At 38.3% G+C, this 22779-nt stretch overlaps 1 long non-coding RNA gene across 4 annotated transcripts in view; it reads left to right on the top strand.

Moving 5' to 3' along the window:
• LOC113459977 (uncharacterized) overlaps nucleotides 1-22779 on the top strand; it is a 180898-nt gene that overhangs the window by 149837 nt on the left and 8282 nt on the right. For 2 of the 4 annotated variants that reach the window (XR_003381587.2, XR_012579167.1), the window contains 2 exons: nucleotides 14201-14259; nucleotides 17759-21430. This is a non-coding gene — a long non-coding RNA (uncharacterized LOC113459977). Of the gene's footprint in view, nucleotides 1-11960; nucleotides 12047-14200; nucleotides 14260-17758; nucleotides 21431-22779 lie in introns of those variants that run through there. The other 2 variants (XR_003381586.2, XR_012579168.1) reach the window with 2 other exon arrangements.

Below are 22779 nucleotides of genomic sequence, written 5' to 3' on the forward strand. Positions count from 1 at the left end.
AATCTGGAAAGAACCATGTCTTCAGGAAAAAAATTAATTCTTTTTTTTTGTTTGACTATACATCTACAGAGTAGCATGAAATTCAGCATTCCTCATTTCTTTAATTTATTGGCATAATCATCTCATAGTTGCACAAGATTTCCAAAGCACTCTTTTTCTACAGTTCATGCTATGATTCAAGGGTCATTCCCTGATAAGACATCTCTTGGTGAGTAAATGCTTGCACACCTTCCCCAAATTCTTTGTGTCCTCTCCTTCAGTCATTAACTAAGTGCAAGCCAAGAAGTGACATGTCTTGAGAATTTCCAGTGGTGCTGTGAGTGGATTGAGATATATTGGCAACATTCAGCAATGCGCACTACAATGTAATTTTGCTGTAGTAAGTTTTAACCTGCATTTCATGATGAGGAAAGCCTCTCTGAACTCACCTGCAGTGTATAGTGGTGTGATTAATGAATATTCATGCAGAGAAAATGGTGTCTGCTCTGACAGACAGAACAGTAATTGGTTTCAGGATTGATGAACATTTATGCTGCAGTCTACCCCAGACAGTGCATGCTGGAAACATTAGCACTCTGCTTCCCTTGTCAGAGCTCAAAATGAGTGGAAACAATTTTTTAAGGTTTTTTTTTTTTTTTCTGTGCAAATTGTTAATTATTAATTTTACACTCTTTTTCTGCCAAGTCTCTCTCAAGGTGGCGGAAGATTACTGTATGTGGTGAATTTCTTAGTGTTGTCTGGGGAAAAGTGTCACTGGTTCAGATGATGCTCCTGACTAGTATGGAATTGTTTTTATTTTATTTCAGAGTGCATCAGAAGTAGCTGTTTTTCCTCTATGACCCTGATCAGAGAGACACCAGTGCTCAGCACCTGTCACTCAGGCAGTGGGAGCAGTAAAGCTCGTTCAGCACATTGCTCCAAAAGGGGCCGCAGTTCAGGGTCCCCTGAAATCTCTATGCCCATAAGATAAAGAAAATCAAACAAGAGGAACACCAAGGAAATGGCCAAATTCACAGATCCTTGAAGGGGAAAAGAAGAGATGGATAAATTTCAGGCTTCCAAATAGCTTCTCTGTTACATCTTTCATTTATTGAAGAGAGATATCTGCTCAAAAGGTATTGTAGAGAAAGGATTAAGTATTCAGGCAACAACAATGTGCTACAACCTGCAAGACAGAGATATCTGTTACAGGAATGCAGTGGAATTCCAGATTGAAAGGCTGAATTCTTGCATTCAAAACTGAAATGCTGTATATGAAACTTGTTTATTTGCAACGTGTTTTTCTCCAAATGAATCAGTATTTCAAAGACACTTACTAACATAACCTGATAGATTTATGGATGGAACAGGGCTGTTATGGATTTGATATCATATTTCTGTTGTTTGAGAGAAAGTAGGAAAAAATGCCCTGATATGTAAAATTGCTGATTAATATCTAAGTACTTACACATGACAATCATTGGGTAAATCCCTTTATTTTACTGTAGGGATTACAGAGATAATGTAACATACAGAAAAATTTCTGTTAATCTATCCATATAACAGTGGAGATATGAAATGTTTAAAAGTCTGAAGATAGACTGCATGAGACTGTCCTTAGTCAGCTTATTTTAAAATACAGTGCAATCACATTTAAAACCAATTTAGCTCATTGATCAGGTGGAGGTTGAGAGATGAATAGATTTTTTTTAATCATTAGAGTAGCAATCCTTTGTATCTGACACTTACCCAATGGCCTGCCATGTGCCTTGTGAACATGATTTTATCCGTTCTTGCAGGGCAGCAAAGCTGTATTATAAGATGCTGTTTCTGATAGGCCAGAAAAATACCATACCCTCAACAAAATCATGTTTTGCAAGTTTACATGCCACACAGCCTTTCTGAACCTTCTTACTTCTCCCAAGTCTGCAATTGAAATATTTTTCTGAAACTTGGGGATATGCACACAAGAATACATAGCTTAGGAGCAGACTGTACTGTGTACGTATGTGTGCCTGGGTCTCTTATTGTAGGAAAAACCCTTTTCCCTTTTCATGGCTCCTGAGATTTATGCAGTTGGCAAGCATTTCAAGTTCTAATTGTGAGTCGCTGGATGTTAACCCAAACACTCTCTTTCTTTGCTGGCATGGAATAAGCAATAGGGGGGAAAAACAAAGGGATAAAACAGCTTGCTTGGTTATATAAACAAATCAAATGACTACTGCTGCCCATCAAGTTTTTCACTGCAATAGGGACTCACTTCTCCTGGTCAGTTGCTGTGCCAAGACTATTACATGTTGCACTTATCATCAAATCAGCTTTCTATACTAATTAAGTCTCTTGGAGTACTCTCTTGGCATCTCTTGTGCAGACTGGCTGTAGCTTTGGACACAGGCATAAATATGAGGCTCTGTCTGTGTAAATTCTCAGTATCATTTATTTTGATTCCTGGAACATGAAAGAATAGAGCTTAATATTTTCAGCTTCTTTCTGATACTTTAATTAAAATCAATATCTGTCACTGTGAAAATGGATGGTCTTCCTGGACAAGAGCTATCGGCCTGTTCAGAGAGAATGGAGAGAAGGGAAAGGCGTTGTAAGAAACTGTGAATTGTCTAATTAGCCATTAGATATGACATTGAGATCTTTCAAAAACTAGGCTTTTGCATCTGCTATTGAAAGAAAAGGACATATGGGAGTGAATAGTATTTAAAAATATAAAACTTATAAGGAGCTGTTTGCTTTTTAATACAGTCCCAGAGCTGAATATGGAGATTTTAAGCACTGACCCTGACTTTTGCTGATGCTGTATTTTCAATTGGAATGGGTTTTCAGAGTAAATGGGAATCACACAGAGAACTCTATCACTGCTTAGGCTCTGTTTTGACAGTCTTCATTCTGGGTACTGACCACTGTATCTCCACAATTCAATTAAAGATTAAATTTTTAAAAGTGTGTTTGAACTACAGGTCTAATTTGTGAATAAATGGAATTTATATTTTAAGGTATTGTTTATTGTTTTTTCTACACCAGGTAAATGCAGAGAGTCTTCCTGCATGTGGAATTGTTTAATGTGCAGAAGACATCCCTGGTACAAGAAATTAATATAAATGAATATATAAAATACATCCTGTAAACAAAGCAATATACTCTATTTGGCTGTGTCTTTCAGAAAGAAAAAGAGCAGTTTGGCAGTGTCAGAAAAAAATTTTCATTTCTTCTCTCATACTTTTCCTTTTTAGTTAGACCAATGTTTTTTCTATTTAATTTTTCCCACTAAACTCAGCCTATCAGAGTAACTTTTATGGCCACTTTCTTTAAGGCAGCAGAACTTCCACGAGGGAAGATTTCTTGCTTTGGGATTTGTGGCTGTAATGCAAGAATGGTCTAAAACTGTAAAGTAATATAAGTGAGTCTTGGGAGGGCACAAGTTTGCACTCATTTGAAAACAGAACAGTGAAGTTCCCAGTCAGGCTGTCACAAAGAAACACAGGTTTTAGCTTAGAAAAGAATGCAGGAGACAGAGAACAAATTTGGATGCCAATTAAGAAAAGTCTATTTAGCTTTGTCTGAAGCTCATTTAAACTCTATATTAGCCACAAAAAGGAAGTTATTGATTAAAAATTGAGTTGTTATCAAGCAGCTCTTAAGAAGGACACTTGATTTCTCTTTCTGGCTTTCCTGTCATCATCTGTCTTCTCTGTATAGCACACAATTGGTTTTTTTCATACCTACTAAGCCAGTTGGACCATTTATTGAGTAAAAGCTAAGATTCAGTGTGTTCCACCATGTCTATTTTAATATTTTGCTTGATAGCCAGAGCAGCTTCTGAGGATAGTGCTACTGACAGAACAAAAAATACAAGGAGTGTGGTAGCGTTGAAATTAGAGCTGTCTGGAAACCCTGGTAGCATAATCATTAGTTTTCCTTATTTATTTCTTAAAACCCTGCTTGACACCTTTGTCTGCACGTATGCAAAGCTGCAGGCAGGCTGCTGTACCCAAGTGGCTGGAAATGCATGTTTTTTCTCCTCAGACTGGCCTCTGTAATGAAATGAAAATGAAACAGCACGAGTAAGTTCCTTTTTGTTACTAAGACAGCAAGGCTTGAAGTAATATTACTGATTCCCACTGGGCATGTGTTGGTGGATGAGACAGAAAATTCAGTCTTATTTCAGAAACCACGTGAATGTGTAAAGAAACTTACACTGAATATGATAATAGATCTGTTCACAGATCTAAGCCCCCATTTGTAAAAAGACAATGGTTTTTGCAATCAAGTGTTATATCAGGTAGCATTTAGTTTGTTAGGACATAGGCTAGTGAAATCTAGACTAACAGCGAGTAGATTGGTGTTAACATGCAGCAATTGCATGTGGCAGCTACCAAAAGCTGAATCAAAAGTCTTCCATTCTACATATGTTTCTATAGTTTAAAACATTTTATCTTCTGCTTGACTGTCTTGTGTCCGAATATCAATATTTCTTGGACTGGTATTTAGTTAGATATATTAGTGTCTCAGAATTAACTGTTACCTCAGGGAGGAGGTAAGAGAAGTGTTTCTTGTTAATGATCATCTAAAACATTGGAGATAAGTGAGCAGAAGATGGAGTCTGAGATTCATTCTAGTTTTTTGCTTAAAAACATGCAACTGCATTTTAAAAATTATCCATCATTTTGAAAAAAACCAAATATTTTCTCTTTTAACTGAGCACAATGTGGTGCAGCTAAATCATGTATTACTGGATGTGGACAAAACATCTTGCCATTATGTTTTGGATCTTGATCTTTGTGTTCATGCTGCACTCCTGTGCCTGAGGTTCTGGTTGCAAGCTCGGAATCTGTTTGACTTTTGTGTTTTGTGTGACTGCGATTGGTTGCAGATTTCAGCTGCAATTTCAGTTTAGAGCCACAGGGTGTGCTTGAGCCCCAACTCTCTGGTCATTCATGTAGCAGAATTTGTCTTTCTCCAGTCTGAAGTTGTCCAATTGTCTCATCTTGTTCTATAAAAACTGAGTGCTCAAACTTTTATAGTTGCCCTTAGCACAAGCATCTGGGACCTCTCTGCATGTTTTTTTGCAATGTACATGTGAGACCAAATGATGGGAAACTGGGATTAGGTGAATTATTCACATTTTTGCTGTTAGGAAATGGAGAAACTGCAGAGTGTCTTGGCACTTCCTTGACTCTATTCAGACTTATGCTGTTGGTATGTTGTACCTACAGTGCTATTCAAGTGCTGCTTTAAGAACCTGCCCTGAAACTGATAGGGATAGAGGTGGGAGCAATCACTGGGTAGGATTAGCACTGCAGGCCACATTAAAGTATTTTTCTGACTAGTATGGTGATTTGCATTTTATCCATGAAATATGCTAGTTATTTATAAACATTCTGTATTTTTGCTAGCAGAATATGAAGAACAATGGATTATTTTATACATCAGAGTGTCTGTGCACACAATAAATTCCCAGGAGAGGGAAAAAATCTGGGGAGCATGGGAAGTCTGGACCAGAATCTAACTAGGGCTTACTTGATGAAAAAAGTCCTCAACAAATCAAATATCTGAAGACTAGAGAATTAAATATCTTTTTGTTACACAGAAAGAGGAAATTTTCACTAAAGACTGGCTGCTCGCTGACCTGGCAAAATACATGTAGAACATAATTTTAAAAATTATTACAAGTGAAGTGTTTTGTTTTCCATATATTATTTTTCCACCTGGATGCCATTTTGTCTACTGTCAAGGAGCTGCAAGGCAAAAACTGAGTTATTGCAGCCATGCAAATGGGATGGCTCATGATGTTTAACTGGTCTAAAAGGAAGTAAATGATAATTACTTGACAGATTGAGCAATAGGTGTTTTATTTCTTAGTCTCTCTAATTTCATTACTACAGAACATTCTGTTATAATTCAATGAACAACAGCATTCATTGACTTTTGTTAGAAATGTAAAAAAAAGTCTGAAGAATTCAGCAAAATCCATGTTTTGTGCCTTTATGTGTTCGGGATGCTGGTATTTTTCAAGGGTTTTCTGGTAGGGCTTCTTTTCACTTTGTTATTTTGCACAGCTTTTCCTAAATGAATCTTTGTGTCATATAGACCTTCACTGACTGCATTCTGACCTTCTGTCCTTGGAGCTGCTGTAAGGAAAGACACATGTGTTGGTAAGGATTGGACCAAATGTCCACTCTACCTGGAAGTGAGATGCTAAATAGTTTTAGCACTGTTTTGCAAGCTCATACTAATTATTATTTGTCAGCTCCCCCTGAACTGGATTAGAATTCTGGTTGCATATAAGTTTGCAAGGTCTCTTTTTGTTGACCCTAAGAGCAGCATGTTGCACCTTCCACAAGAAACAGTAAACATAAGCAAGGCTCTTATGAAGTTCAAGAAGTCCAAGTGCAAGGTACTGCACCCGCGTCAGGGCAAGCCCAGACATGAGACCAGACTGAGAGATGAAGTCATTTGAGAGCAGCCCTTCTGAAGAGGACTTGGGGGTTCTCATGGATGAAAAGCTGGACCTGAGCCAGCAATGTGCGCTTGAAGCCCAGAAGACCAAACACTCCTGTGCTTCATCCAAAGAACAGTGGGCAGCAGGACAAGGGAGATGATTCTGCCCCTCTGCTCTGTCCTTGTGAGACAACCTGGAGATTGCATCCAGCTATGGGGTCCCCAGCACAGGAAGGACATGGACCTGCTGGAGAAAGTCCAGAGGAGGGCCATGAAGACGATGAGAAGACTGGAACATCTCTCCTATGAAGAAAGGCTGAGAAAGTTGTGGCTGCTCAGTCATGGAGAAGATTCTGGGGAGAGCTTAGAGCAGCCTTTATGTTAAGAGCTTTTACAAAAAAGAATGAAAGCAATTTTTTTATGGGCAGACAATAATAGGACAAAAGGGAATGGTTTTAAACTTAAAGACAAGATTTAGGTAAGATTTTAGAAAGAAGGTCCTAACTGTGAGGGAAGTGAGAAAGTGGAACCAGTTGCCCAGAGAAGTTTTGGATGTCTCATTCCTGGAAACATTTCAGACCAGATAGGATGAAGCCCTGAGCAACCCAGTCTAAACAGGGAATTGGGAACTAGATGAATTCAAGGTCCCTTCAAACCCAAATCTTTCTGTAAAATGACTCTATGACTTCCTAAATTCCCAATTCTAGCTGAAAAATGTTTAGCCTCAAACTATTAGTTTTTATGGGTCTAATCAGCAATAACTACAACATTTTCACAGGATGTTCCTGAGTGCATCTAGTTATGGAGGTTCAACAAAACCTCTTTGGATACCGCAATTTCTGAAGCATTGTGATTCCACCTTCTAAATTAATAGCTTTAATGTGTCATAGCTGTCTTTCCAGTCATCAGCTGCTTTGGAAATCATTGCAATTGATAGCATATTGGGTTCTCAGAAAGCACTTATACAAGACTTTTTTGTATTTTCCCCCTCATCTCTCATTTTATCTGAACCTGTCTCTTCCTCATGTTAATTTTAATGTAAACCTTTTTTGTTTGGGTTTTTTTAAGGCTACGTAGTGTCTGCAGCTCAATGCATTAGCGGTGCCCTGCAATCTGGGGCAGACAAATTCCATATCAGTAATTTAATAAGTCATATATAAAAAACCCAGCATAGATTTATTTTATTTTAAAATTGAATAGGGTCATCTGTGTGAGCAATGTATCTGCCAACTACTGTCATTGTTCTGCCTAGGCAAGCTCATTTTTCTTCATTAGTAAACAACTTAAAAGGCACAGTAGTTGGATGGCTTAAGGGAATGTTATTAGGACACAAAATCTCTGATGTCTTGCCTAAATCCAGGCAGAATAACTTATTAGATATGTACCATCAGTATGCAGTTAGGGGATTCAGCTAAATATGTGACTGGTGTTAGCAGGTGACAGTGGAACAGGCAGTTGTCACAGCTGGGAGGTCAGTGCAGTTAAATCAATCACAGACAGGGTGTCTGCAGAGAAAACAATAAAGGTGCAAGCTTGTAAATTCTGACAATAACCAGCATTTGAGGTGCAGGCATTCAGTTGCAAAGTCTTAAAATTTAAGGGCCACTGACTGAAAATCTTAGGCATAGCTGATGAATCTAATTTTTTTCTTCCTTTTTAAACCTAAATTCTTCGTCATGTGGAATGCTTTATGTTCTCTGGTGGGAAGCTATGATTTGTGATATATGAAACAATTTAAATAAGCAGTTTACAACAGTAAAAATTAGTGAACAATTTGTTTCATTTTCCAGTCACTTAATTTCCCATACCATCAATTCAGTAGTCTTATGACAACTAATATAGCACCAATTTGAAAATGTAGTTTAAGCATGGGTACACAAACATGCTGGATGGTGGGGAAGGGCTTTCTCTGCTGAAGAACCACAGCAAAACCACCATAAATTAAAAACATATAATCTGCCTTCATAAAAGCCAACATGAACTTGCAAAGCCTTTCTGGGACCATTAAAATGTCTGTATTTCCCAGCAGAACCCATTATCCTAAGTGTATCCCTGTGGACTCCAAGAACTCCAGCTACGTTTGAGAAGTATCTCAAGGGCAACTGCTTCCTCTGTGTCTAAAAAGAGCATTGTTTTCCTCTTTTTCTGAAGACAGCACATACTTGAAATGATGTGTTTAGAGGAGAAAAAGAAGTTATAGAATATACCAAGTTTAATGTCAACACCTGCAAAGCTACTTGTCATGTCAACTGTAGAACTTGGACAATTCTATTATGAAGTAGCTTGAAACACTTGAATGATAAAAATTGATAATAGAAAACTATTGGGGTCATGTAGGCTTCTCAGTATTCAGACTGCAATAAATCTTCCTAGTGCTATTGTCGCTTTTTTCACTGAAGTAGAATGTTTCCAACATTCTTCTCTCTTTTGCTCCAGAAGACTGTTTCACAATACATTATACCTTACTGTTTACCTAATTTCTGAAACTTTTTTGTTGCATAGAAGACCAGAGATTATTTTGTTTGTTTTTATTTTTCTTCTTCTGTGAAATTGGCAATGATGGGAATATGTATTTCTTAGATGAAATTAAGTACCTGAAGTTGCTGAATCAGGCCTCAAGTCTGTTCTGTAGAAATGTCCTTCAGCTTTGCACATAAAGAAATGAAGCGAGTTATAATGCTTCTGCTTTCTTCTTACTTACTCGTTGCAACACAGAATACAATGTATGTAAAAAGTTCATGAAATAGAAGTCAGTAAAGAAGTCTGGGAAGGCAGTGAGAGTTTTTCCTAAAAAGCTGTCAAAACAAGGAGTACAAAGTGTAGCAAGGGCAGAAGATACTTGTCTGCTGTCTTGTTAAAGCTGCAGCTACTTCATAAGCAGCAATTTTTTTCTCAGTGTTCCAGGCGCTAGAATGTAGCCCCTTTGTTGGAAGTTGGCAGCAGGGGTATATGAATGTATGAAGGCTACTTGCAGAAAACACTGGGAAACTGTTGAGGATGTACTTATCGGGCTTTTGGAAAATCAGAAGTAGCTAAATAGTTGTTTTGACTCTGTGAAGTTGACAACACAGTGCTGCTTCTTAAACTGTTTCTCACTTCTCACACTGTTTCTTAAACTTCCCAAGACTCCCTCTCTCACATACCTCAGAAAAGGATAGGAAGGAGTGCTGGCCTGAGGTTGTTCTCCTCACATTAAAGCATTGGGATTTTTTGAAAGATAAGTGTGATGATGATTGTAAGAACTGTGCTTTTACTTGGCCTACCAAAGGAGCAGAGTAATGCAACCAAATCTCTGCATGAAGAGACTGGAAACAAATTAATATCAAAAATCTGGGGTTTATATTACAGAAGACTCAAGTGTGCTGGTTTGACCAGGAAATGGGAATTCTGGGATGCTGTGGTCAAACCCATGGGTGCTCAGATTTTAATATTGGCACCTGATGTAGCCAGTGAGGTTTGGACACACCTCCGAGAACACACAGGGGTTAAAAACCAGAGCTTCGGCCCTGGGAGGCTCTCTTGGGACTTCGAGGTGAAGAGGTCGCGTCTCCCTCCCCTGTTCATCCGCTGCTGCTGGGCAGGGGAGGGTCAGCCCTGCGGTAGGCCTGGGCCTGGACAGAGATGGGGGTGAGGAGGCCCTCGAGGATGGAAGGATGGAGGAGCACCAAGAGACATCGGGCAGCCATTCCAACCCCCCGGCCCCCACAGGAGAGAGAGAGAGAGAGAGAGCCGGCGTCTGAATTTGATAGAGGCTGGCCCAGGAGAAGGTGGGGGAGTGCGGCGAGAAGGTGCCCGGCAGGGCAGCGTGGGAGTTCTGGAGCTCTGGGACAGGCAGAGACTGAAAATTTTAACCCTTTTCCTGCATGATTGAGACCTTGCAAATGCTGATCCTCCTGGAGCTGAATGAGAAGAGAGATATGAGATAAGAGGGAATGGGCCATGAGGGAAGTGGAGAAGACTCTTGAGTGGGGGAAGAGATGATGGAGTGGCCTTTTGGTTGGACTTTTCTTGTGTGGCCATAGACTGAACCATTTTTTTTCCTGTGACACAAAAAATGCATTTAGGGGGAGGCAGTGCCTCAGAACCAGGAGGGTTCAGTGTGGGTACCCCTTGGCCCCAGGGGGGGAAAAATTTGTGGGGGACAGATGTCCCAAAGGAGAGACTGTGCCTTTTTTGGAGTGAGACAAGGCATCCTTAAAAGACAACCCTAAAAGCAGCTCTGGTCCATGCACAGTGGTGAGAGCACTGGGCATGGAAGGAAAGGTGTCACGATGGCAAAAGGACTTTCCGGGCGGTGCTGAGTGACATGGAAGCACACGAGGTTTCAGCGTGTTTCCAGGGGAAGCCTATGGTGCAAGAAGGAGTCCTCTCCTCTTGAAGAACTGAAGATTGAATATTCTAAAGGGTGGTGCCGGACTGAGAGTTAGTGATTTGGGGGAATGTATTGCATTGGGAAATTTGAAGGGGGGGGAGGAGGAAAATGCTTTTGTAAGGTTTTCATTTTCCTTGTGGTTTTTTTCTCTTCTTTTCTTGTAGTTTAGTTAATAAAGTTTTCTTTATTTCTAAGCAGGAGCCTGCTTTGCTTATTCCTGGTCACATCTCACAGCAGACACCAGGGAGAGGGTATTCTCATGGGGGCACTGGCGTTGTGCCAGGGTCAAACCATGACAATAAGCAACTAGGCAAAAATAATTTCTCTTATTAGAGAAAACAAAGATGAGTGCACTTGCACAAACAGGAAGAAAATAAAATTAAAAATATAGTTTGAAACTTTTTTCTTTGAGTTTCACCTTGTCTAACATTCCATTTTACTTAGTTACTGAAGATGACTATTTCTATTTAAGCATTGAAGATTAAAGGCCAAAGATCAAATGCGCTGTAACAATTTTTAAACAGATTTTTAAAAAGATAAAAATATTTACAAAAGATTAAAATTATTCAGAGGTTATAAGTATTGCTTTAGTACATATTTCTGAGATTACTATTAGCAATGTTAGTTTTGACTTTATTATTGGATGAAGAGCTTTATTAACCATATCATCATTATTCTAAGAGGAAAAAGTAAAGACCTCAGTTCTTTTAGCAGTTCTGCTGCTGTTTCAGTATTTCTCAATTTGCTGCTCTGAGTTCTTTGTATGAAAACTGAAGGAATATGAAAGAACTGAAACAAGAGAATGTTTCTGTTTCAGTGGCTGATGGTATGTCAGCCAGTAACTACTGTATCAGTGATAACACTGCCAGTTTACAAAAGAAGAAACAAACAACAGAGAAAAGTGAAAGTCTTTCTTAGGTAAGGATTTATCTGCCAAATTAATAGGCAGCTGTTGATGTTGCTGTAGATTTAAAATAAATGTATCAAATATTGAAGCCATTGGTTGATGAAGTAGGAAGCTGTATGAATGAAGGAAAAAAATACAGGTTTTCTAAGTTGCCTGTTATCTCAAAACAAACAGTGAGTGCAATCAGATTTATGAAGGATTGATTAATACTGTTCTCTAAATTACTTCCTTTATTGTTTTCCTGATAAGCAGTCACTCAAGGAGATCAAATTGTTTAGCCTGGAGAAAAGGAGACTCAGAGGTGACCTTATCACTCTCTACAACTTCCTGGTGGGAAGGTGGGTATAGTCGGGGGGGTTGGTCTCTCTCTCCAGGCAACAACTGACAGAATGAGAGGACAAAGTCCTAAGCTGTGTCAAGGGAAATCCAGCTTGGATATTAGGAAAAAGTTTTTTACAGAAGGAATGATAAAGTACTGTAATGGTCTGCTCAGGGAGATGGTAGAGTCACCTGTCCTGGATGTGTTTAAAAAGACTGGATGTGGCACTCGGTGCAATGGTTTAGTTGAGGTGTTGGGGCATGGGTTGGACTCAATGATCTTGAGGGTCTCTTCCAACCTAGTCATTCTGGGAATTCTGTGAATGTATCCATAGTCTGACTTTGTTACAAGTTGGAAATATGCAAGAAAAAATGGTCAAAGTTTCCTAACTATATATTATTTTCTTCTGGGGTGTTTTGTTTTCTTGTTTGTTTGTTTAGGTTTTTGGGTTTTGTTTGGTTTTGTTGGTTGGTCAGGTGTTTTGTTGGTTTTGGGTTTTTTTTCCTGGTGGTGTGTGTGGGCTTTTTAATTGTGAAAGGCAGTTGATGGGAAGAGCTGGCCAGAGTTTATCAATTGTCTGACTACTGTGCTCTCTGAGAACATAAGCTGTTCATGGAGAGAAGTGTGTCTTGACATTCTATTAGCATAGTTCTTAAGAAAGCACTTAACAAAAAGAGGAAAAATCTAGGCCTGTCATAGATAATTCTGTTATCTGTGAATACCAGATATTCACAGATATATCTGGAGCCCCACAGTCAGAGCAACTCACGGTTCTTAATAATGATATATTTCTGTAATGCTTGTACACTCAGAGTGAAACTAGCAAGGTACAGTCCACTTTGAAACATTCTGACGGTGGGACTAATAACCTGAGCTGCAGTTAATTACTTAATTAGTTATTAGAGTTAATTTAGTGTTAAAAGCTTGATGATAACCTCAGAGTCAGCTGTAAAGCTTATCTCTCTTAGTTCTTGTGAGGGGCTGTTCTGAGCCCTCTAGAATCCTGTTAATACATACCCTGTCACAGGGTTTCCAATGAGCAGAAACCAGGTAATTTTTTTACTAGGGAACTTCAGATTTTTTCAGGACTTCTACACACAAAGTATGTTTTAATAGAAAGTACTATGGCAAAATCTATGGCTTTTTAAATGAGAGGCTTTTCTTCTGCTTTATGATTTGGTAAACTTCAAGAATGCAGCAAAGCAAAAGGGCTCCCTAGTGTTCTGGGAGAGAAGTTGGGCTTGTTTGTTTGAAAAAAACAAAAACCAAAAAACCTATAGTGCTGCCTTCTCACTGAAGGACTTGCAGAGGGAACCAGCTGAGAAAAGCTAAGGATGGCAGCATGCTGGAGAGAGAGAGGAGAAGATGTGATTTCTGAGAGCTTTCTTTACTCAGCCAGGAGATGTGAAGAAGCAGTAAGTTTGGCACAAAGAAGGACTTCCAGTTTCTTTGCTTAATTACATGAGACTAGCCCTGCTGTCTTGGAATACCTAAAATAAACCAGCTTGAGACAGCAGTTAACCACAGCAATTGCAGCGCTTGTTTGCCTGACCTAGAAAACAGGGAAACAAAAGACTCTTTTACTGCTGTTCCTGACCAAAACCAAAACAATCTTCCCCAGTCCCAAATGCAAGACTTAGACGATTTGACCACCCTCAGATTAAAGATACACATTTTTTAGACAAAATAGTGGAAAATTTTCTTGTGTTGAGTTGCCAAAGAACACTGTCTTTTTTTTCTCAAATATTTGTAAATGTGTGTGTGGAGCAAAAGGCATCACAAGGTATCACATGGGTGCTGCTGAGGAGTCAAGAAGCTCAGTCCAGGGCTGAAGTGGCTTTCAGGAGACCATGACTGTCTTCCTGAGATACTGAGACCTGAACAGAAGAGCAGTGTCTGTCTTTCTTTAGGTGTCTTACCTCGAGGGAAGAAACGTACAACTGCTCCCAAACCTTGAATTCTTAGGGCTTCTGAGTTTTGCTTTTTCTGCCTTATTGGAAGGTTTCCAGATCTGCAGATGTTTGTTAGTTAATTTATAGTTTAATTTCATTTTCACTGGTAAAGGTGACTTAGAAAACACTCTGCTGCAAATGACAACTTTGTGAATAGATAACATTTTGCAAACCATACATGTTGGCTTACCTGACCTTATTTTTAATATTTTTTTTCTCAGAAATAGCAGCTTTGGATGCAGAATACAACGGTAGATCAAGTCAGCATAGACCTTAAAAGGTAAAAAGATACTTTCCATATTATGTTTATAGGAAAAATTTTTTAGAAATTGTCTAAAGGTTGATAATTTCTGGCTTTTCTCCCTCAGCTTCTACTCATTCAATATCCAACCATTAGGAAAACTAGAATTTTTGAACTATTTATGGTTCTTGATTCTAGGGACTATATGGCTCACTAAGCTTTATAGTTTTGTTACTCGGTGATCTTTTTTTTTTTTCATTTTTAATAACCAGCTTCTTTTTTGGAAGGGGGTGTGGTGTGGTGGGGGGAGTAAGGAGGAGGCTCATTACAATTTTTGATAATAATAAACCAAATTGTGTTGCATAAGTGTTAGCTGGAGTGAAACTAGTTGCCAAATGTACTTGTATGCAAATGTCCTTGGCAGCAGGCTCAACACCACCTTTCACAAACTTGGACCGCCATCATGATGCTATTTGTACAAAGCACCGAAACTCAAGAGTAGAATACAAAAGAAACTGCTAAGGCAGCTGTTGATGACAAAAACTAATTTAATTTCTTAACTATAGCACAGCTTCCTACTCCATTTGCTTTAACACTCAGCTCCTGGGGTCACTCCTGTGAAGGCATTTTCTGTTGCGCCAAGACAAACTACACATAAACCACATGGAGGATACAGCAATTATCTCTTATTAATATATACAGTAACGAGCTGGGACCATCATTTTTGGGTGGAGATTTTATGTTTACTGTTCTGCTGTTTTCTCTCAATGGCCGAACATCTTCCAGTCAAATGTGGAAGAGTAAAACTCCATGGCATCTTGGGATGGAATGACCCACAATTTTGCTGAGCTGCCTTTGTTTTTTTCTCACAGGTTTTTATTTTGTCACAATGCTGTCACAGTCTAACTTGAAAGCTCCTAGTTAAGTTTCAGCTCGTCCCCTTTCTTTCTGTGTTCTTTCTTTATTCTTAATTTTTCTCTTCCAGGACTTGGTAACTTCAATTAAACTCTTGCTAAACTCTTGCATTCTGACTGACATGAGAGTACAGCTATGGTTTCATCTTTAATTTTTTTTCATTAAAACCTGTCCAAGTCACATATTTCCCTTCTTCCACTACATATTTAGGAAAAATTCATTTGAAGTACTACTTATACTCATTATGTACATACAAATTATGTTTGAAACCAAGCAGAAACTTCTGATTTCTGAAATTTTAATTGACAGCTATGAGAGCAACAGGGTTTTGCTTATAGTTTTTCATTGCAACTGAGAATTCAGTCAAAATTTAGCAATAATAGGCTGTATAGAGCTCGGAAATTGCTTCATCTTTTTGTAATCAGAATGAATTAATTTCTTCTTTCAAAGCTATCTGGCTTCAACAGCCTTGGCTAATTTAGCAAATGCAGTTTTTCAGTGCCCTATAAAATTGATCATTCTGCTTCCCAGCTTGATTTTGCTAGGTCGTGGAACCATGTGCATTTCAGTTGTGACATGCGAAGCTCAATACTTTTTCATTTAATGTCTCCTGAGCTTGTGGAGCTTTTTTTTTCTTTTTTTGGCCTGGATTTATTGTTGTCGTAAATAACAAAAAGTAAGAATATAATATCACAGTAGGGCAAAAAAAAAAAAAAGAAGTTTGCAGAAAAAAGACAAAAATCTTCCACTTGTGCTCAGTGTTGGTTTTGCGAAGGGATAATTCTTATAAATCAAGGAAGAAAAAAGTCTTACAACTTTTGCTCTTGTCATGTCTTCAACTATGATTCTTGATTGCCTGTATTTTAATATTAAAAAAGCATAAAGTTTTTACATAGGCCCTAGAACTCTCAGCTCAATTTAAAGAAGAAATGGCTAATTTCAATGCTGTCTTCTCAGGCCATAAATTTCACAGATTATGAGTGTGAATAGCTGGAAGCAATGTTCTCATTCTCTTTAAATTTAAATTCCACTGCTGCTCTTTTCATGGTGACATTCTTGCACTTCTGAATGGGAAAAAAGCAATAGTGGCTGTTGCAGGAAAATTCTCTAATGCCTCACAAAAGAAACATACCTATTTCTCTTGTTCTTCGGATAACTAATTTGGGGTCTTTAAACCTTCTTTTGCATGGTGTTCTCTTCTATTTATATTTTTATGAGTGTCTTTGTGGTTGCCTTCCTTAAAATATTATTTTCTTCTGATGATAGTATAAGATCTTTTCAAAACAAAGCACAGTTCATTTGACTGCTGGTTATCTGTTGGCTGTCCATTGTAATGTTCAAAGCTCTAAAAACAGAACCATGGTATGCAGCACCTTGCTTAGTAGTGAGCGGAAGGATTATTTTCCCTGTATACTTTGCATAAGGAAGCAGCGGAAAAATCATCCGTTAATTTGAGCAACTTTTTGGAACCATTTTTTTTTTCAGTCTCTACATTCTGAATGCTATATAAGACCATGGCAAAAATAAAAAATCTCTTACCTTTAAAAGGGGATGGTTTCAGCTTTGTCCATTATGCTCATATTCTTCCTCAGTCTGAAAGTCTTATCAGTGATAGTGCTAAAGGGAGTAGCTTGGCAGCAGGAGTTGTTTAGCAGGATGTTCATAAACAGGGAAACATTCTTTTAGTTTTTGTTAAGGAGAAAAGAATGTGATTCATTAAAAATTTCTCCCAAACTGCTCTTTGCTGTGTTGATCACACTTGTACAAAACAGAAGTCAAGAAGAGCTGATCCCACTGTCACATCTGTGCCGGCCCTGAGGTCTGTGGTCACTTAACTCTGTCTCCCAGCTCACATCAACATTTGTGTCACCCTAATCTACAGAACAATCTCCAAATTGGAAGTGTTTAATTATTCCAAGTTGTTAAAACATGCTGGTTTGACTCCTCAGGAAGCCTGAACCAAAAGTATGACAATGTGACCAGATCAAATACTGTTTGTATTTGTTCTGTATCCTAAAACATCTATCAGACTTTGTGGTAAAGTTTTCATATTCTTGCTAAGTTGTTCTGGACTTCAAGATAAGAAATGAATGTTATGTTGCAGGCTTTACATAGTCAGAAATGTCTATGGTTTGGTGCATTGTCTTCACTTCACTTGCTATTTCATGCCTTTTTTCATTCAGACCAGACACATTAATAAATACATTTCTAATTTAGCAGTTTACTATGCTTGAGTTTCTCTGCTTGTTTTTTGTCTTCTTCCTGCAGAAAGATGAATCTTTGTGACTCCCTGGCTCCCTCCTAGGAGTTGTTTCCAACTAATATCTTCTCTAGTTGTCTTTTCCTTGACATGTTTTGGAAAGGGACTTCATTTTTAAGACTACTGTCATTTCCTGTTGTGTTCCTCAGTGGATTATTTCTCTTTCTTTTTCCCTCTCCCCTGAAACAAATATGGCTGTTTGAAATGTTTCTTTCATGACAGTTCTTTACCCAAGCTTTTTTCAAAATATGAAAGTATTCCTTTTAAATATTTCTCAAATTACTATTCAAAATGTACAAAATGTGCTGTGTCTCCCTTTTGATAATTTTCTGATTGCTTTTTCCTCATTTTATTTCCTTCTAGGGAGAACTTGTGTTGTTTAAGTTTGAAAGCATCTATTTCCTGACCAGCTGCCATTGTTTCACACCAGCCTTGGGAAGACTTGCTAATTGTCTGTGCAAATTAAGAAGCCTTGGTCCAGATGGAATCAGATCTCTAATATCTGGCTTTTGAACTATCATGTGGACTACCATCAGGTGTGGGCTTGCAGAAAAATGTATCAGGGATATAGCTCAGAGTGAAGTTTGTATCTGCTATTTAGGCATCAATCGTTATCCCTGGTGACTGCTTCATACCACAACTGTAGAAATGGGTGTCCTATTTCATTTGTGTACTTATTTTTCTATTCTGCTGGGTATATTTTGTAGTTTCAATAGTAGGGAATGCTAAATTGTTAGTCTTGCTTTTTCTCTCTCCGTAGTTTTATAAAATACAAACACCTAATTTCTCTCTCTTGTAAATCTGAATGGTAGATCTGTGGCAATAGTGTCAAAAATGAACAGCTTTGGTTCATGAATTGAAATGGAAGACTTGTAAAACTGCTTGTAATAGTCTCTTCTGGTCTCCATCCCCTTGCCAAACCTCTGAAAATTCCTTTAATAATTATCTGATATTTTCAATTATTTGAGGAAAAAGAAGAAAAAAAATTCCTTGGGGATCCAGTGTCCCTTTCTCAAGCAATGCAGAGCAGAGTTATGGGATGCCATAACAAACCTATTTATATAAAGGTCCTTAATAGCCACCAGTAACACATTTAATGATCTGAAACAGTCATTGTTAGTGATGGTTCTTGTAAGCCTTACGGGATCATTTCTGCTGTTCACATTTAAGTGTTAGATGAAGCTGCCAGACCAGATGGGATTCTGAAGAGAGCACAGAACAGACTCCTCCAGAAAACAGAAAGTGGTGGGACTAATTCCTGCTTTCCTGATAATAAAAGATGCCATGGGAAATTATCCTTATAATTTGAGTGTTAAAATTAGATATCTAAAGTCAGAGGAACATTACCAATTTGGTTTTCATATCCTTGTTTTTTTCATTTCCCCATCATTGTGTGCTTAATTCATAGTGTGTCAAATTTGTAGATGTGTATAGTGGCTTCTTAATTCAAGCATAACTGGAAGCTTTTAGTGGTTATTTTTGGACCATCTGGAACATGAACCTTAATCTTCCTAAGTTGTATTTTGAAAGGGCTGATGGACTTATTTGCCAGAGTTTAATTTGACAGAAGAGTGGTTTTATTTGTTCTATCAATTAAAACATAGTCTATTTGTTATCAGTCAATAATATCATTTATGATAAGTACTGTAACTGTTAAATGCATTATGTTGCCCATACGGTGGCTGTCCTGTTGTTGTCTCTCTCTTCAAATATACTTTTTTTAAAATTGGACAACCTATTGCTTTTGCTTAAAGCATGGTAATCAGAAATATAACACTGAAATATAACCAGGAACTCAGCCCAAAGAACTCTGATGAGTGTGGAGGCATAATGCAACAGAACAGAAAGCAAAATGGAATCACTGTCAGAATTACTAAAAAACTTATTATTTCAAATTTAACTAAAGAGAAAGGGTTCTTACTGCTATTTTAAATCAATAAAAACACTGTGACCAGTACATGTTCACTAATCCTGAAAAATTCATTTCCCGGCAGCAAAATCCTACTTTGTATAACTGTGTACCTTAAAAAAAAAAAAAAAAAATGGAAGAAATATAGGTACTGTTTAGAATCTTTCATGGTAGAGGGAATATTGTTTTTAAGGTATGTTTATATTTTGTAGTTTGAAACTTTTCACAAACATATAGTAGAATTTTATTTTGGTGCCTACAGAAATACTTTGAAGTGAGCTTCCAGCATTGCATATAAGTAAAAAGTAGTGCTGGGAACAACAACATAGATTTTTCTCTCATTCTTCTGAGTTTTTCCTGAGCCTTAACAATGACTATGGATGACAGTAGCTATGAAGTCTCTGTAGGTGCTGCTTTTTTCCCTTTCTATTGTGCTATCAGTACCTGCTCTGTACTGACTATTCCTAAGTATCAGGAAGTTCAGCCAAGAGTGACTGAGACTTCGCCACTGAAGAACATGCCCACAGTACAGGCCTCACAATTTCTCTCTGTGAAGCTGGTGCTGATGAAGATTTATCAAAAGGGAGAAGGGTGCAATTAGAGGACGCCTCTCCTCTTTGGATGACTCTGGTTTGTAATATATTTTATGAGCTGTGCAGCACGCTTCAACTCTGTGTTCGGGAAAATATGTGAATACCCAAAGGAAAATAGAATTTGCAGTGCTGAGCCTTGCAAAGGGACGTGGGCAACTTGGAGGCTCTCAGGAATATTTCAGCCTTTTAATTTAACTCCTGTGTTTTCTGAAGGTGATCAGTATCAGGGAAATTGCATTGGGCTTTGGTGTGCCAAGCACTGTGATTTTTAGTCACAGTGTCTCACAGGAACTGTTAGTTGAGTTTACTCAAAAGTTCTAAATATTTGAAGGAGTAAGCTGCTGACAAGTTAAAATGAAATAGTAATTGTGATGTTACCTTGATAGCAATTTCTGTACTTTTTCTGCTCAAGAAATTGTTCCAAAGCACTTTGAGAAAAGGAGTGCCATGTCAAGTTAACATTTGTTTCAGGCCATGTGCCTGATTCTTCATCTGGAATCCTATTTTCAGGCAGTCTGTCTGGACTTTCCAAATTATTCAGGCATGAGGTGCAAAGACTTGCATGCACAGCTCCTGTAGAAGTGGAAAGCTGATAGCCCTGTCTGAGGTCAGACATGCTGGAAATGGGCAAAGACCTCCAGAGAGCTCTGCCACTGTACCTTATATTTGGTCTGTGCTCTGCCTTGGTAGTCTTTCAGAGTCACATACTGGATTTTGCATGTGCCAGGTCATTTGCACCATCTGCAGCAGAAGACTGTTGAGCAGAAGTAGGATGGGCACTTGGATAATTGATGTCAGTCTATTTGGAACAGGAACCATTACTGAGGCAGAAAACTCAGGAAATTAAGATTTTGGCATTTATGTCAAAGGAAAAGTCACAAGTGGTGCTGTGTCCTGATCTTTAGCAACTCATATTTAAATTTATGTACAAGGTGTAGAGCTTGTAGGCAATTCCTCTAGAATGGTGATGGTGTCCGTATGGGCATTGCAAGAGGACCTCCCATCCTCAACATATATGAAATAAAGTATGTGCTGTATTGTCTCAGCTGTTGGGTGCTGGAATGAGTGGCTCATCTTTTCAGACTGAGTACTTTATATAAACATTTGTCAAAATTCATCTTGTGACTATTACGCATCTTAAGGTTTTCCATTTTGGATCCTGATAAAGGCAGTCTCCAGGGCTGACTGGGGTTGTGGTGGAATGACCAACTGCAGTGCTTATCATCATGACACAATAGCAAATATTTCAGTCTGGCAGCTGTCATTTCCCTTAACCCATTTGCCAGCCAAGTGTAAAATTAACTCAAAATTAATTTTAAAAAATAAAAATAATTAAACAGAAAATAAACAGCTCTATGACAGTATTGCTATGGCTTGACTCTAGACCCTAAACCTCTATCTCATAGTGCAAAGCATTCCCTCACAGACCCAGATGTGGTCCAGGCAAAAAAAGAAAGTGTCAGACAAATAGACATAATGCTCAAAATATTCTAGAGTTGACATGGAGGATCTGATTGGACACTACAGAGCAAATTAGGGCAAAAAATCTGTGGGTTTAGTCCCAGTAAGAAGCAGCAAGGCTGTACAGTGCTAGTCCATAGCTCATTTCACAATGAGCCTACATTGTAAAATTTCAGAATTGCCATGTACCATGTTCTTCATGGATTAGGTCCAAGCATAAGCTGAATTAGAGCACAATCCACCCAAGCTATGCCAAATTAAAGTCACTGAACTATTATACTCACTGTGAAGATGTTGTTTTATTTTTGGGTTTTGTGTCAGCCATAAGCTGTTTACAGGAGCTTGCCAATTTAGGTTGACATAGAATATTGTCTTCCAATTACAGTTTTGGAGAAGAGTGATAGTGGTATACTGTCCAAAATTTTTTAGAAATACCTAATACTTTGTTGGATGATGCCATTAAAATGTTACTAATTCTACACTGCTTGGGGAGTTAAATTATCTCTTTTGAGGTATGAAAAAAAACGTTGTGGTCACTGAAGAAACCAGATCCATAAAATCTCTCATATTAATGTGATTTTTTTGTAGTTTCCTTCAGAGATGAGCAAACCAGCAGCCTTTGCACAACACCTGCCACCGCCCAGCAGCCAAAAGGCAGAGGGTGAGCAGATGGGTCTGGAGCCCTGACTGGGCATGTGGATGTGAGTTATCAGGCCTCAGTCATGCATCCCACAGGCCTGTAAGTGGTGGGTCCCCAGCAGAAACAGGCTCCAGCTGTGGCTGTGTTCTAGCAGCAGCAAGAAAAATGTATGTGATTGTGCAGTGCTTTGACTTATCAACTTCTTCAGTTTGCACTTCACCTAAACTGAAGGGAAAAGCACAAATACTAATTGACACACACACAAGACACAGTTGCACATTTGTCTGTATGTATATGCACATGTATTCATGTATATATATGTACAAACACATTACACACACAAATCTGCATCATCAGAAAGTGTGGATATCTCATATTGTGATGAGAATACACTACTTGAAGTTTTCACCCATGCTGTTGTGGAGGAAAGAAATAGAATTAAACCCAGAGAGAGGTGAAGAGTTTGTGTTCAAATTAAGGATCCTGGTATGATGGCAATTTTCTGCATCCTACTGCTCGTCTAAGAACCTCTGCAAAATATCTTTCTGTAGAATACCCAAAGATTGTATTAGTGTGTTTAAAATATCCCTTAATGACTCCTGATCCTTTCTGTATGAAACCCAAAAATATTTACAGATACTTCTATCATATTGTATCCTATGTTTTGGAAAGAAAAAGCTGAAATTCAGCTGGCTGCCTTCTCATGACCTTGCTAAATTATCTATAATTTGGAGAATTTAGTTTGTGGGTGAGTTTGGATAATTAAAACATATTCCATTAG

The sequence above is a fragment of the Zonotrichia albicollis genome, chromosome 2, assembly GCF_047830755.1.
Source record: "Zonotrichia albicollis isolate bZonAlb1 chromosome 2, bZonAlb1.hap1, whole genome shotgun sequence".
Lineage (NCBI taxonomy): Eukaryota > Metazoa > Chordata > Aves > Passeriformes > Passerellidae > Zonotrichia > Zonotrichia albicollis.